Consider the following 13,678-nt stretch of genomic DNA (forward strand, 5'->3'; position numbering starts at 1 on the left):
GTGGTAAGAATCAACTATTTTTCAGGGATCAGCTGCAGTGCCAGAAGCTATAGTTTGTCCCATCACCCTTCTTCAGCTTGTAAGTTTTTCCCAGGGAAAAGACTGACTAGAATTCTGCAAGAGTTCTTCCCACATGAGGTAAATTTATTATATGAAGCAAATGTATTCCAGCAGCGCAATGAGATGGATTGTAGTGGCTGCTGTGTTTTGCTCTTCAGACTGTTACTTGAGAACCAGGAGCACCAACCTCTTCCATTTGAGTCCAACCCTAGGACCAGCTATTGGAGAAAGAAAACCAACTCACCTGACTACACTTCTACCATGGAAGAGACCTACATCCCATGACCAATCAATGTAGGTGATACAAAGCCCTCTCCCCTTGCCTCCGTGAGAGATATCTCAAAAGGGTCAACCCAGCTTCAGAGTTCCTTGTGAAATTGTCTTAGGCACCTTGGGCACCTGTATTGCCTTTCTTCTCTCCCAGTTGTCCCGTCCTGCTTCTTTCACTCCCTTGGAGTTGGTGTTCTGTGGAGCACTTCCAAATAAACCACTGGGATGCAGATCTCCATCTGGAAATCTGTTTCCTGGGAAGCCCAATCTTTGACACACAATGAAGAGACCTGAGGCTACATAAAAATACTTTAGCTTATCTCAGTCTTCTCTCTGACGGATGAGTTTAAATCAAATGGCAGGAATGGTACGTTGAAGAAAAGAAACTAGAGGTAGCCTAGGGAAAAGATGAGAGGATTGGAACCTTGTAGTAAGAGCAAAACACAAGTCAGAGGACATAATCCATAATGGGCCAAGCGGTACTCTGAGCCTTATAAAGAGAGAAAGATGGAGGTCATCCAGGAAATTATTGAGGGGACTGGAAGAAGTAACAGTGAGCCGCTCTATGGACCAGCTTGTGGAAGAAAGAAATTCCTAGGTTCACTTCACAATAAAACTGAATGCACAGTTGCTAATCAGCCTGCAGGGTCTCGGTGGGTCTTTATTTCCTGCAAGTCTGCCTATTTTTGCAGTGTGAAGGATTCTGGATTATCTTGGTGGGAGGATTTTGGGTCCATCCTACAAAGGTAGGTGTAGGGAGGAAAGGCAGCTGGGGGAAGTGAGTAGATGGGATTTTTAGTTTCTGTTTTGTTTGTACAAGTTAGGATGACTTAACCCTTGCTAATATCACACTTTCTTGGGCTCATTGTATTCAGAGTGAATTTTGAACAAATCACTTAATGTCTAAGATCTTTTGTTTCTACGTCTGTTGAAGTGGTAAGAAAAATCTCTCAGTTTACTTTCTTCGTTATCTATGTTCAAGTGTTTTAATACTCAAGGAAGCCATCATATGTAAAATTAACTCCTTTATAAATAAAGCCCTGAATCAAATGATTTAGGTTTGGAAGGGAACATCTAGCCCACTCTCTCATGCAGTGGAGATATCCTTTCTGTGGCCTGCCTGACAAATAGTTATTTGACTTCCCCTTAAATAGTCTGAGCACAGACAACCCAGTACATCCTAGGCAGCCTTATTGTCAGATGACTCTAGGGCAATGATACGTGAGTGTTAATCCTAGGACCACTGGCACCAGGCCGAACTGGGATCTTGTTAGAAAAGAAGGGCCATCTGTACCCCAATGTTCATAGCAGCAATGGCCACAGTCGCCAAACTGTGGAAAGAACCAAGATGCCCTTCAGTAGATGAATGATAAGGAAGATGTGGTCCATATATACAATGGAGTATTATGCCTCCATCAAAAAGGTTGAATACCCAACTTTTGTATCAACATGAACAGGACTGGAGGAGATTATGCTGAGTGAAATAAGTCAAGCAGAGAGAGTCATTTATCATATGGTTTCACTTACTTGTGGAGCATAAGGAATAACACAGAGGACATGGGGAGATCAAGAAGAGAAGTGAGCTGGGGGAATAAATGGGAAAAAAATAAAAGTAAAATTAACCCCCACCCCCCCAAAAAGAAATGAAAAATCCCAGGCTCTATGCCAAGTCTGAATCAGAATCTACCTTTAACAGGCTCTCCCAGTAATTCACATGCATGTTACAATTTGAGAAGTATGGCTCTATGCCTTTTTTTTTAAAATTATTGTTCTTATAGTATTGATCTGAAAGCTTACTTTTATAATAGCCACTCATTAGTTTCCATTTAGTTTCTTGCAATTTTATAGAAGTCTAGGATCTTACTGCACATGAGAACTATTCAAATCTTTGAAGGCAGAATCCAGGTTTGTTGGCTGGTCTCTTTCTGAATTGTTCGAGGCTGGAAACTTTCCTGTCCTGAGCTTTCCCATGGTCCCTTTGTTCTGTCGGATTGCTTTTTGTTTTTTATTTTTAAAGATTTATTTATTTATTTGAGAGAGAGAGAGCGCGTGCGCACATGAGTGGGAGAAGCAGAGGGAGAGGGAGAAAGAACCTGTAGCTAAGAGAGGAGCCAGACAAGGGGCTCAATCTCACAACCCGGAGATCAAGACCCTGAACCTAACCCAAGAATTGGGCCCTTAACCTACTGTGCCATCCAGGTGTCTCTCCGTAGGATTGTTTTAATAAGAATATCAGGGTCTGCCAACTGAGGGATTTATGAAAAAAAAAAAGGCAGGCTGCCTTGTCCTTTTGCCTGTGAAATGGAAATGAACAAGATAGAACATTTGAGCTGATTGTTTATACACTCAAGCCTTAGGGCATATAAACAGGATGCAACCACTTATCTCCCCTTTATTGATTGTTTCCTACAGATTGTGGCATTTTCCTAAATTTGCTATCTTCTCAGGGATAGTTCTTTAAACTCAGTCTTCTCTTTTCTAAACTAAAAATACCCTCTTCGTTCAACTGCCTCTTGCACGGTTGGATTGGAATGTAAACATTTTGAGAGAAAGGGATGAAGTCTTACTAGAGTATTTTTTTTTTTTTTAATGTCAGGTTAGGTCAGTGCTTAGTGCATAATATGCTTTTAATAAGTAATTTTTGAATACACAAATGATTTAATGGGGGACATGGTTGCAAGACCTTGGTTGTCATCTTTTGAAAATATATTAGTGTGTCACTGTCTCTGACAAAATGTGACATCATGGATTGGACAGAATATTCCACGTGTCATATGACTATTGTAGAGCAGTGGTAGGCTTAATTTCCCTAATTTAGACTTTATGCTTAGATGAACTCAGCCTGATCACGACAAAAGAGACCAAGGACCCCCAGCATGATGGTTGTTTGGGAGTTTTGAAAGTCAAAGTCAATTCAGTTTATCAGCAAGGTGGAATTTGCTTTAAATGACATTTTTAGAGTTTTTTTCCTTTTGGATCTGAGGGGCTTTCCAAGGTTAGGGAGGCCCTTATGGCTAAAGAACTGTGGTCTTTCCTCATCCCTCCCTTCCATCATTCTTTGCTTCCTGATGCCTCTGGCTGCATCTGAAGCCACTTTCCTCACCTGAAATCACTTTTTGTCTAAGCTTCACTATGAAAAAGACTGTGGCTGGAGTATTTAATGCAGAGTAGATGGATAAACATAATGATCCAAGAAAGATGATAGTGAAATATGACATTTTCTGGTGTTGGATATAATAATAATGGGTAGAAACAGAGGAATAAGAGAAACAGGCTGGCTCCTTTGCCATGGCAACAATGAGTGCATTTATTATATAAACAGAAGGAGGAAAGGCAATTATTCAGTCCCTGTGCTTTTCTTTCCTAATCCTCCAGTTCTCCTGTTTCTAGCTCAGATTCTCAAAAGATGGCAGCCAGTTATCTTACCATGATGTTGAGCATTTCCTTAAGTGCCTGAGATGTGCGGGAATACACGTGACTTCCCAATATTTTATTATTAAAAGTTGATCAAAGATTTCTTTATAAGCTCATCAAAGGGTAGCTTGTGTTCTATTTCATCAAGCCTAGAAGAATGCCCTTTTTAAAAGTTTGTATGTATTTTGATATAATAAACTTACAAACGGGAATCAAGGTACCATTTTCTTTCCAATTCAGTATCATTAGAAAATTGTCTGATTCATTCATGTGTGTCTCAAGGATAAGTGGTCGTCAGTGAGTGTCTGACAGAGAAACACTAAGTGATTCTAGTTTAAAAGGAAAATCAATGTGCACTGAGTAGCAGTGCTTCAAAGGTAGTTCAAAAAGCTACTTTTCTTCCCTATGTCAAAATGCACCTCAGGTACCAGGGGGAAAAGAAAAGCTATTAAATGCTTATGATAGTGAAACAGTGTGTTTTAGGGACTAAAAAGATGGGAAAATAGATGGCAAATGAACTGCAGTCCACACAGTGGATTTCCCAGAGAGCATTGCTGTATTTTCACAATATTCTTCCCTTTTTGGAGGAGGTTGTGCAAAATTGCAAAGAGCATGGTCTCATTTCATACATTTTCCAAATAATGTCTGGAATTTACAACATGAGCTGTAGGATAGATAAGTTGATGAGACAAGAGAGACAAGAGCCTAAAATATACCAAATTTCTGGATACAAATATCAGCCCCACCATTTATTAGCTTTGTGTGACTTTGGGTGAGATCCCTAATGTCTCTGAGTCAGAGTTTCCACAGGTATACAATTAGAACTGTAAGTTCTACCAGAGAGAGGAATTGTCAGAATTCATGCAATTGACCCATATAATGCAGTCACCAGAGGACCTGGTACATAACAGGGCTTCAAAAATAGGAGCCGTATTTCCGTTCTCGTTGTCACTTTAGTTCAGATCCTCAGAATGTCTCCTCTGGGCATTCTAGTAGCTTCCAGTTTTCCTTGTCTATAGTCTTCCCGTTTATGCATTTTGCTTACTCACTAGTATTTATATAACATTTTCCACACAACCTTCTTAACTTATACTTAATGTGCCATATCCCACTTCCTAGAGAAAAGCTCAAACTTCTTATCATAGCATTCAAGGACATCCGTGATGGGATTCCAGATAGCATCTCCTCTATAAAGACCTTGTGTTCTCTTGGCCATGTCCTTTACGTGTCCTGAATCTTTTTCTCTCCATAATTTCACTCACTTCTCCCCCTCTAACTGCAATACCTTCCATTTCTGCATATTAAAAACCCTATTTAGGCTTTAAATTCCACCATCAATGCCATGCCCTTCATGAACTGTTCCTTAATCCTTTAGACAGAAGTGACCTCTCTACTGAAACTGCTTAACAATTCCTTATAACATTAACAATAAATACCTATGCGCCTGTGTAATGCTAAACTCAGTGGATACTTACAATCTGGATATTATCTAACCTGTCTAGAGTAGTTGACAATACTAACGACTCTCCATCCATTACCTTCCTTTGATGTCGAAAGGGTGAATTTCTTACTTCCTTTCTGACTTTGCCTTCTTAGTCTCCTCGGTAGATGTATTAGTTTCCTAGAGTTGCCTGGGAAATGTACCACAAACTGGATGGCTTAAAACAACTTAAATTTATTATTTCCCAGTTCTGGAAGCTAGAAGTCAAAATCAAGATGTTGGCAGGCTTGTGCTCCATCTGCAGCTTCTAGGGGAGGATCCTTTCCTGCTTCTTCCAGCTTCTGGTAGCCCCAGGCATTTCTTGGCCTGTGGCAACGTAACTCCAATGTTGGCCTCAGTCTTCACACGGCCATCTTCTCTGTCTGTGATACTCTCTTCCTGGTGTCTCTGCTTTCTCTTCTTAAAAGGACCCCAATCATGTTGGATTAAGCCCCATCCTAATTGAGAATGACCACATATTTATTTGATTTTATCTGCAAAGACCCTATTTTCAAATAAGGTTACAGGTATCATGTTTTAGGAAACAGCTTTCTAGGGAAAACTATTTAACCCATAACACTGGAGCTCCCACCTTTTGCCTCTTTTTTAAATATTAGGGTTCTTCAGAGTGATTTCCCAGGCTTTCTTCTCTCAGAAGTCGCTTAAATAATGTCCAAAATGAAAGAAGTTGGTAGTACCAAATATGGTGACTCACAAAACACAAGGATCCAAGTAGGATGCTCGAGCTATAGTCTTCAGACATATTTTCCTAGACTATAGCTACTTTCCCTTAGATTTTCCTTCTGAATCAGAGTTGAGATGTAGTCTTTAAAAAAATTCAATGGATATTATTTTTTAAAAAGAGTTTTTAATAAGGCAACATTAAAAATGTGGAAGTTCTATGAGATAGATATGAGATATGAGATAGATAGTGTTCCTCATCTTTTTCTCCTTCATATATAAAAGAAGAAATGATTGCCCACTGGAAGCATAATTGTTGTGGACTGAATTTTGTCCCCTCCAACATTGGTATGTTGAAGACCTAACTCCCTCGCAGAACGTGATTATGTTTGGATATTGCCTTCAAAGAGGTGATTAAGTTAAAATGAGACCATCCAGGTGGGCCCTAATCTAATCTAACTGGTGTCCTTATAAGAAGAAATCTGTACACATACAGAGGCACCACCCAGCATGAAGTTAATACAGAGAAGATTGGAGAGATGGAGATGGGGTTGGATAAAGAGGAGAGGGAGGGGGAGAGAGAGGAGAAGAAGAAGATTGGAGGAGCAGAGGGAAGAAAGACAATTTGTTGGTATCATTTGTGCCAGCTGAGACTCAACTACCCTTGCACACTTCAACTACATAAGCCAGTAAATACCACCCCTCCTTTCCTGCTCCCACCCTTTTTTTCCCTAAGCTGATTTGGAATTCTGTTAACTTGCAGCAAAGCATCTGACTAACCCATCCTTCTTACCCACTTTGGGTTTTTTTTGTTTTTATCTCCTATTTAGGTGCCATTTCAGAGAACATCTTTAACAGTATGAACATGTATCTGACCTCTCACAAAGGTAAGTAGGGGAAATAGTGAAGTTCCAAGATTTGTCACCAGATTTATCTATGATTTATTTATCCACAAAAATTCCTGACTGCTGGTTATATGATCAGTGTCTTAGATTATGAGTAGTCTTGAGATGGAGAACACACTGAAGTCTCTTTTTGCGCCCTCGTGATAGACATTCATCTATCCCTAACTGACTCTCCTCAAACCACTCAGAGTAGAGCATCAAGTCCCTAAACTTTATTGTACCTTGGAATCATCTGGAAGCTCTTAAAAAAAATCCCTAAGTCATACACCCACTTTGCAAGACAGTTTGGCAGTTTCTTATAAAGCTAAATATAATCTATTGTATGATCCAGAAATTCCTAGTTGATTTGAAAACTTATGTCCACCCAAAACCCTCCATGTGAAAATTTATAGCAGCTTTACTCATAATCAGCAAAATCTGGAAACAACCATATGTCCTCCAATAGGTGAATGGATAAACAAATCATGGTGACATACATAGAGTGAAATACTATTTAGCAGTAAAAAAGAATGAGGTATCAAACAAGATACAGATGAATGATAATTGATATTTCTAGGTGGAAGTAGCCGTCTGAAAGGCTATCTCCTATATGCCTTTATAGGACATTCTTGAAAGACAAAACTCTAAAGACAATAAATTAGTCATTATTGAAGTTTGAGGGGCAGAATGTTGAATAGATGAAGTACTCACAAGCATAATGGTGGTGAAAACTTTGGTATGATTCTGTAATGTTGTAACAATGCATTTGTCAAAACCCATAGAACTCTACAACATGAAACGTGGGCCATAATTTATGCAAATTAAAAGAAATCATTTAGGAGGTCAGAGGTTCCCAGGATGGAATACAGAATACAACAAAACAATCTAACTATGTTACAAATGTATGAAAAAACCTCACTGCCAGAACTAGGGGAAAAGTTGGCTGACCTAATGAGTGGTGACTAGAAGACCAAAGGAAAAAGGGATTGTACATAAGCACTCTATTCTATAAAGTTACCTATGGGGGCATGGGTTAACTGTTCTGAAATAAGTATACATGTATACCAGAATTAAATAATTAAGTAAATGGCTATTAGGAGTCTATAGGTAAGCAAGTGCAGAGGCAGGAATGATCCCTGTGGTGATGGATAAGAGAGATATTATTATGAACTCTATTATATAGATCTTTACCTATAGAAATATTTATAGGTATGGGTCTATTCAGGGATTAGCTATATGCACACATTTCCCCCCCCCTGGCAGCCCAAAGGGCCTAGAAAGAAGGATATACACAAACATCCATTTATTTGTTTCTAATACTATTGTCCAATAAAAGGAATCAGGAATTCAAGAAATAGCTGACTGTATAGGAAATATAAAAGATGAGCCTGGAGCATTTTATAGTGCCAAAGAGTATGGAAGTGCCAAAAACAAACAAGGAACACTTTGTAATGATGGAGCAATGTGAACAACAAAATGAAGTAGCATTGGATTATAGCCCAGAATGTAAATCTCTATGAATCCCCATTGATATAAATAAATGATTGAATTAATAAATAATTGTGGGAGAAACAGACAAATTTCCCATGCAGAACTCCAAATAACTTATGTAGATCCTTTGTCTTCAAGGAGGAGGAGCACACCTTCCTTAAGTGAGGGCTGCATATGTGACTTCCTCCCAGAGTACAGAGTGGAAAGGAGGGGGGGAAAGCAACTTTACAGTGAAGAAACCTGGTAAACACTGTGTCTTCCTGGTGATCAAGGTCAACATTAACAGTGATAAATCTACTGCTGGTATATACTCTTGACATGGTGTGATGAGAGTAGCACTTTCCCTCTGTGGTCCTCCTCCCCACGGAACATAGAACCAGAGTTTCATCATTAGAAAAATATTTGACAGATCTAAATTGAGAGATGCTGTATGAGATACCTGACCACTATTCCTCGTTACCACCAAGGCCATCCAAAACAAGAAGATACTGAGAAATTATTGCAGCCAAGAGAAGCCATGCTGACTGGAATGTAATATGGTATCCTGGGTGGGATTCAGGAATAGAAAAGGGACAGAAGGTAAAGACTAATGAAATCTGAATAAAGCATAGACTTCAGTTTAAAATTATGTATCAGTATTCCAAGATTGGTTCATTGGTGGTGACCAATGCACCATACTAAAGTAAGATGTTAATAATAGGGGAGATCCAGAAGATATATGGGAACTCTATTATCTTTATGGCTTTTCTTTAAATCTAAAACTTATAAAATAAAAAGTTATTAAAAAATTCCTTTGCCAAGTTGCACCTCTACCAATGAAATCAGTATTTCTGGGGTATAAGCCAGGCACATCATGGTTTTTTTTCTAGAGATCCCAGATGATATCAATATACAGCAGAAGTCTGGGGACCTCTGGTGTTGGAGAAGTCTCTGAGGCTGGAGGCTGTTATATTTTGGCATTAGTTCACTCAAAATGTTCTGAACTAAATAAAAATGTTGAGTGTTGCTTCCATTTTATACCTATGTGAAGTTGAATTTTTAATAATGAATGTGATAAAAATAAAGTACTGGAACGAGTTGCCCATGGGAACACCACTTGATGTTACACTATTAGATACTGAGGCACTAAATGACCAATGTATCAAGCATATAATTACAAGCAATATCATATCTTAAAATTTCCCTTGTAATTTTCCCGCAATTGAAGTGAAAAATGACACTCACATGTACACCCTTTCCCCTCTCTCGTCCCTGGCCACCTCACTATGGCCCCCAGTCGCTATGCTCTACTGGACCCACAGCCCAATCCATCTTTTACCCTTTTTGACCTATTCTGTGCTCCGAAGGCTGTCTGTGGACTGCAATGCCCGGGCCCTCTTGCCCTCTGCTTTCCCGTTGAGTTCAGGCAGAATGGAGGAGATAGATGTCCTTTTAGCTCCACTCTCTCCATTCCTCATTATGGCGGGCCGTGGCTGCCTTTGTCCCAGATCCAGCTCCTGTTGTCTCCTGTTCTCGCTTGGCTCTGGAAACTGTTCCCTTTCCTCACCCCTTCAGCCCCCAGAGAAGTAATTGCTTCCTGCTGTGGCTATTTCTGGGTAACTCATATCCCCTGTTGGAGTTTTAAAAATTCTGCCCACACCTCTGTAAATAGTCACTTCATTGAAATACTTTTGATTTAACCCTTTTGAGGGTGCCATCTGCTTCTTGTCAGAGTTCTGACTGATAGAATCGGTGTATATTGGCCTACCCTCTCTCTTCTTGAGAGCAACGACCTGCCACCACCCTCCAATCACCTTTTTTTTTTTTTTTTTTTTTAACTTGACATAAGTATGGCTTACTTCCTTGGCCTTAAAAACCTCCTTTGTTTTGTAAAATGATGCTGATGGTGGAGAGCACTATTTTCCCCAAACCCTTTCTTGGCAAAAGTAAAAGTTGGCAGACCTGTGCTGGTTCACCACACATTTTTGAAATTTCATTTTTGAAATCTAGAGTCTGGGAACCATTGATCTCAATGAGTATTTGACTTTGAAACATTAAGGGAATTCAGCTGTAATTCTTTTTACCGCAAGAATCTTACAAATCTGGGGAAAGTGGCCAACCTGGACACTGTCACGGCAGGCACTCAACTTACTGGGCTTCGTTGTTTACATAACAGGGTCTCACTCCTGGTAAAGAGGGAAATAGTATCAGGGGAAAATCGAAGGAACTATAAAAATGAAATGGTTATTTTCTGCATCATTCACTATTGCATTTCCCTGCAGATCTGCTGGGGGAAGAGAGAGAGAGAGGAAGAGGTTAAGAATGTATCTGGAAGTTTAAGCGAAAAGTTTACAGGATTCCTCCATGAAGTTTGAGTGAGAGTGACTAAGAACTCTCATGTTCTCAGATCCAGGAACGTTTGTATTTGCACTAATCCACATCCTTTTTGTTATAAATAATTGCAGAAGTTCATTTATAGATGAGCTCCATCACTAAGCAACACGCATTGGACATTTGTGTTTGTTGGCGTTTTAAATTCACCGTGTTTTATAATGTCAAGTACAGTCAATTTATAATTGAAGCAAAATTTTTGAAGTACCCTGTGCTTGGGCAGGGTAGAAGAACACAGGGTACTATTTATCATAGTTTAGTCTCCTTGACTTTAAAATTTTTCTTTGTTAGGAATGTAATATCCTCCTTTGTTGTATCATATCACATTTAATTTTGACTGCAAAGACACTAAGGCATGATTGTTTTTTTTAATCTTTCATCTATTTAAAAATATATGCTTGTTAATGTTCTCATTATTTTCTTTTTCTGTGGTTAGCTTGAGAAAAGGCACATAGCCATCTTTTAAAATTCATTCCTTCCTTTATACGCTTTAAAAAAGGAATTTAGAAGGGTCAAATAGATTAGTCATAGGGAGGAACATTTTTTTACACAGTTATAATCCAAACAAAAGCTATTGTCCTTACTGCATGGAAGAAGAACCTGTGAACTCAGTAATTTTCTTTCTCTTTACATTTCCACTACTGAAAGAAATTAGTGGAAACGTTAAACCCTGACTTATGTTTTCCTTTATCTGATGGTGGAACCCCGGGATGAAAAACCTGGGAATGGTCAGTCGCCATGTTTCCTACCATGTGGAAAGGTATAGTAAGAAGGAATGAGACCCACTCATACTGAGAAGCAGAGATAAGAGATGGAGAAGGTTAATGGTGGTTTTAGGGTTCCTCAAGACCAGTTACATGTCTACTCCTTTCGTTATTTAGTTGCTCAAATCTTCCTGATTTCATGAAATAAAAATACCCATTTTTTGCTAAACTATTATATCAGCCATACGTAGCTTGAGTTAGCTTAAGTACAAGGAGGGAATTAAGGAAAGATCCTGAGGCAGCTGACAGTACAAAAGGGAGAGCTGATCAACTAAGCTTCATGAAGGTAGGAGGGGGCTCTCTAGGAGGGACTCGGAGTCGTGGGCCAGGAGGTGGGTACCATCAGGACTCAGTTTTCCCTCATGTGACCCCTGACCCTTCTCTGCCTGGGCATCATGCCCTCTGTGGAGGAATATTTTGATATATTACTTGCTGTGTTTCCCCCCAAGTACTTTTCATTTATTTATATTCTAACAACTCTTCCATTCGTGGGCATTTTTGTGTCCCTTGTCACAGGAGATGTGATAACAGACTGTGTTCTGAGTCTTAGACACAGGCTCCATTCAGGCTCTGAAAACTAACAGAGGTGTCTTAAATTAGGGGAAAAGAAGAAAGCCCGGAGGGAAACAAAGAGAGCTAAGTTGAGGCACCAATGAGAAAGAGGCCCCATCCCCTGTAGATGATTCCATCACTCAGTAACACACTGTGGGCGTCAACGTTTACCGGTGTTTTAAACTGAATGTGTTTCATAATATCAGTTACCAACCTATAGCTGAAAAATGTTTAGAAGTGCCTTATGAAGTTTATATCTGAGGACTGAACTGGATAGGGGAACAGCAGCAGACACTCCCAATGAGTTTGGAGGAAATCTAAGAACGTAGAGGATCAGAGTAGAAAGAGCAGTTGCCCCTATCCTGGACAGAAGGTAGGGATGGAGAGAAGACCATCGGAGCTCAGCAACTTGGGGTAGCCTGAGGCAGCAGGTAGGAATGTCTGTGTGATGAAGGTAGTCACATCTGAAGTAGCTTTGAAGAGTTCCAACTTGACTCAGTGAGGGGTGGGAGCAGCAGCGTAATTCCCAAGGGTAAAATAGATGTGGTTTTGGGTTGGAAAGCCTCATCAATGTGGCCACAGCCCAGGGCAGTATTTGGAGAATACTCAGTTCACTTCGGAAAGGCACCAGGGGCAAGCCGGGAGAGTCACTGATCCTGAAGTGACCCCTGGCATGGATCCCTGTAGATCAACATCTGAAAAACAGACAGGATGAGGAGTCAGATGTGAAATTCAACAGATGACCAACGATCAGAACCAAGGATCAGCCTACCTTTCTCTCCCACTGTCTACTGCTTAGAAGTTAGAAGAAAAGTTAGGGAAAGGAAAGGGGAACCTGAATTCATTGACATTTAGTTTCTATCAGTTCGTATAACAGGATAGCACAGAAGAAATCAAGTAGAGTTGCATAAGAAAAATGGCCCCACTTTCTGAACACCTGCTTTCGTGGCCTGAAATTCAAATTCTGGCTTCTCCTACAGGCTGTGTTCTTCCCTGTGGCAGAGAACCTGGCTGCTAGTAGCTGCAGTTCACAATCACATGGATTCATCCTCTAGGGGAAAAGGCTCTTGGCCCCTTTGACGCCCACCCTTTGGTCCTCTCCTCCCAGCTTCCATTGGAAAAGTCTCAGAGGTCCATCTTCACTCTCCTTCTCATCATGCTCCTACCCCACTGGCCAATTACAGAGCCAGAACTGTGAGATGCTATGATCAATCTAGCTTGGCCACGTGCTAGGTGGCCCCTGGAGCCAAGATGTTGGAACACATCCATGAGCTTGGAGTCCGCGGAGCAGTAGATCCTCCACCAGAGGAAATACTCCGACCAGAAGAAGAGGAAAGGGGGAGCTGGCTGGTAAAATAGTGAGTCTTCTCCACGGTCTGTCTGTCTCGGGTAGCTGTCTAGTGGGACCGCACTAATAAAGATTTCCTAGTACCACGTTGATATGATGAAGGCAAGGAACATAATTAACAAGATACTGACTGTGTCTTTTATGACCCATCAGTTCAGAACTAGAAACTGGGCTCTGAAAACAAAACAAAACAAAACAAAACAAAACCCCAATGACAATAAAAACACAACCTTTTCATTGTATATGTGTAAATTCTATTGCAGCTCAGCTAGAAGATTTGGCTAATAGGTCATGAATAGGCCTGGTGCTTTTTCCTCTCAAATCTCATTATGTGCCAGCAAAGAAAAAAGTGCTCTGTGAAAAT

General features: G+C 40.2%; 1 long non-coding RNA gene across 1 annotated transcript; it reads left to right on the forward strand.

Moving 5' to 3' along the window:
- The first annotated feature begins 223 nt into the window (after positions 1–223).
- On the forward strand, positions 224–10,999 carry LOC116874980. The gene is made up of 3 exons (XR_004384104.1): positions 224–354; positions 6,736–6,792; positions 10,542–10,999. It is a non-coding gene; the product is annotated as an uncharacterized LOC116874980 (long non-coding RNA).
- The last annotated feature ends 2,679 nt before the right edge of the window (positions 11,000–13,678 follow it).

Source organism: Lontra canadensis, unplaced genomic scaffold (assembly GCF_010015895.1).
Source record: "Lontra canadensis isolate GAN:19392208 unplaced genomic scaffold, GSC_riverotter_1.0 scaffold40, whole genome shotgun sequence".
Classification (NCBI taxonomy): domain Eukaryota; kingdom Metazoa; phylum Chordata; class Mammalia; order Carnivora; family Mustelidae; genus Lontra; species Lontra canadensis.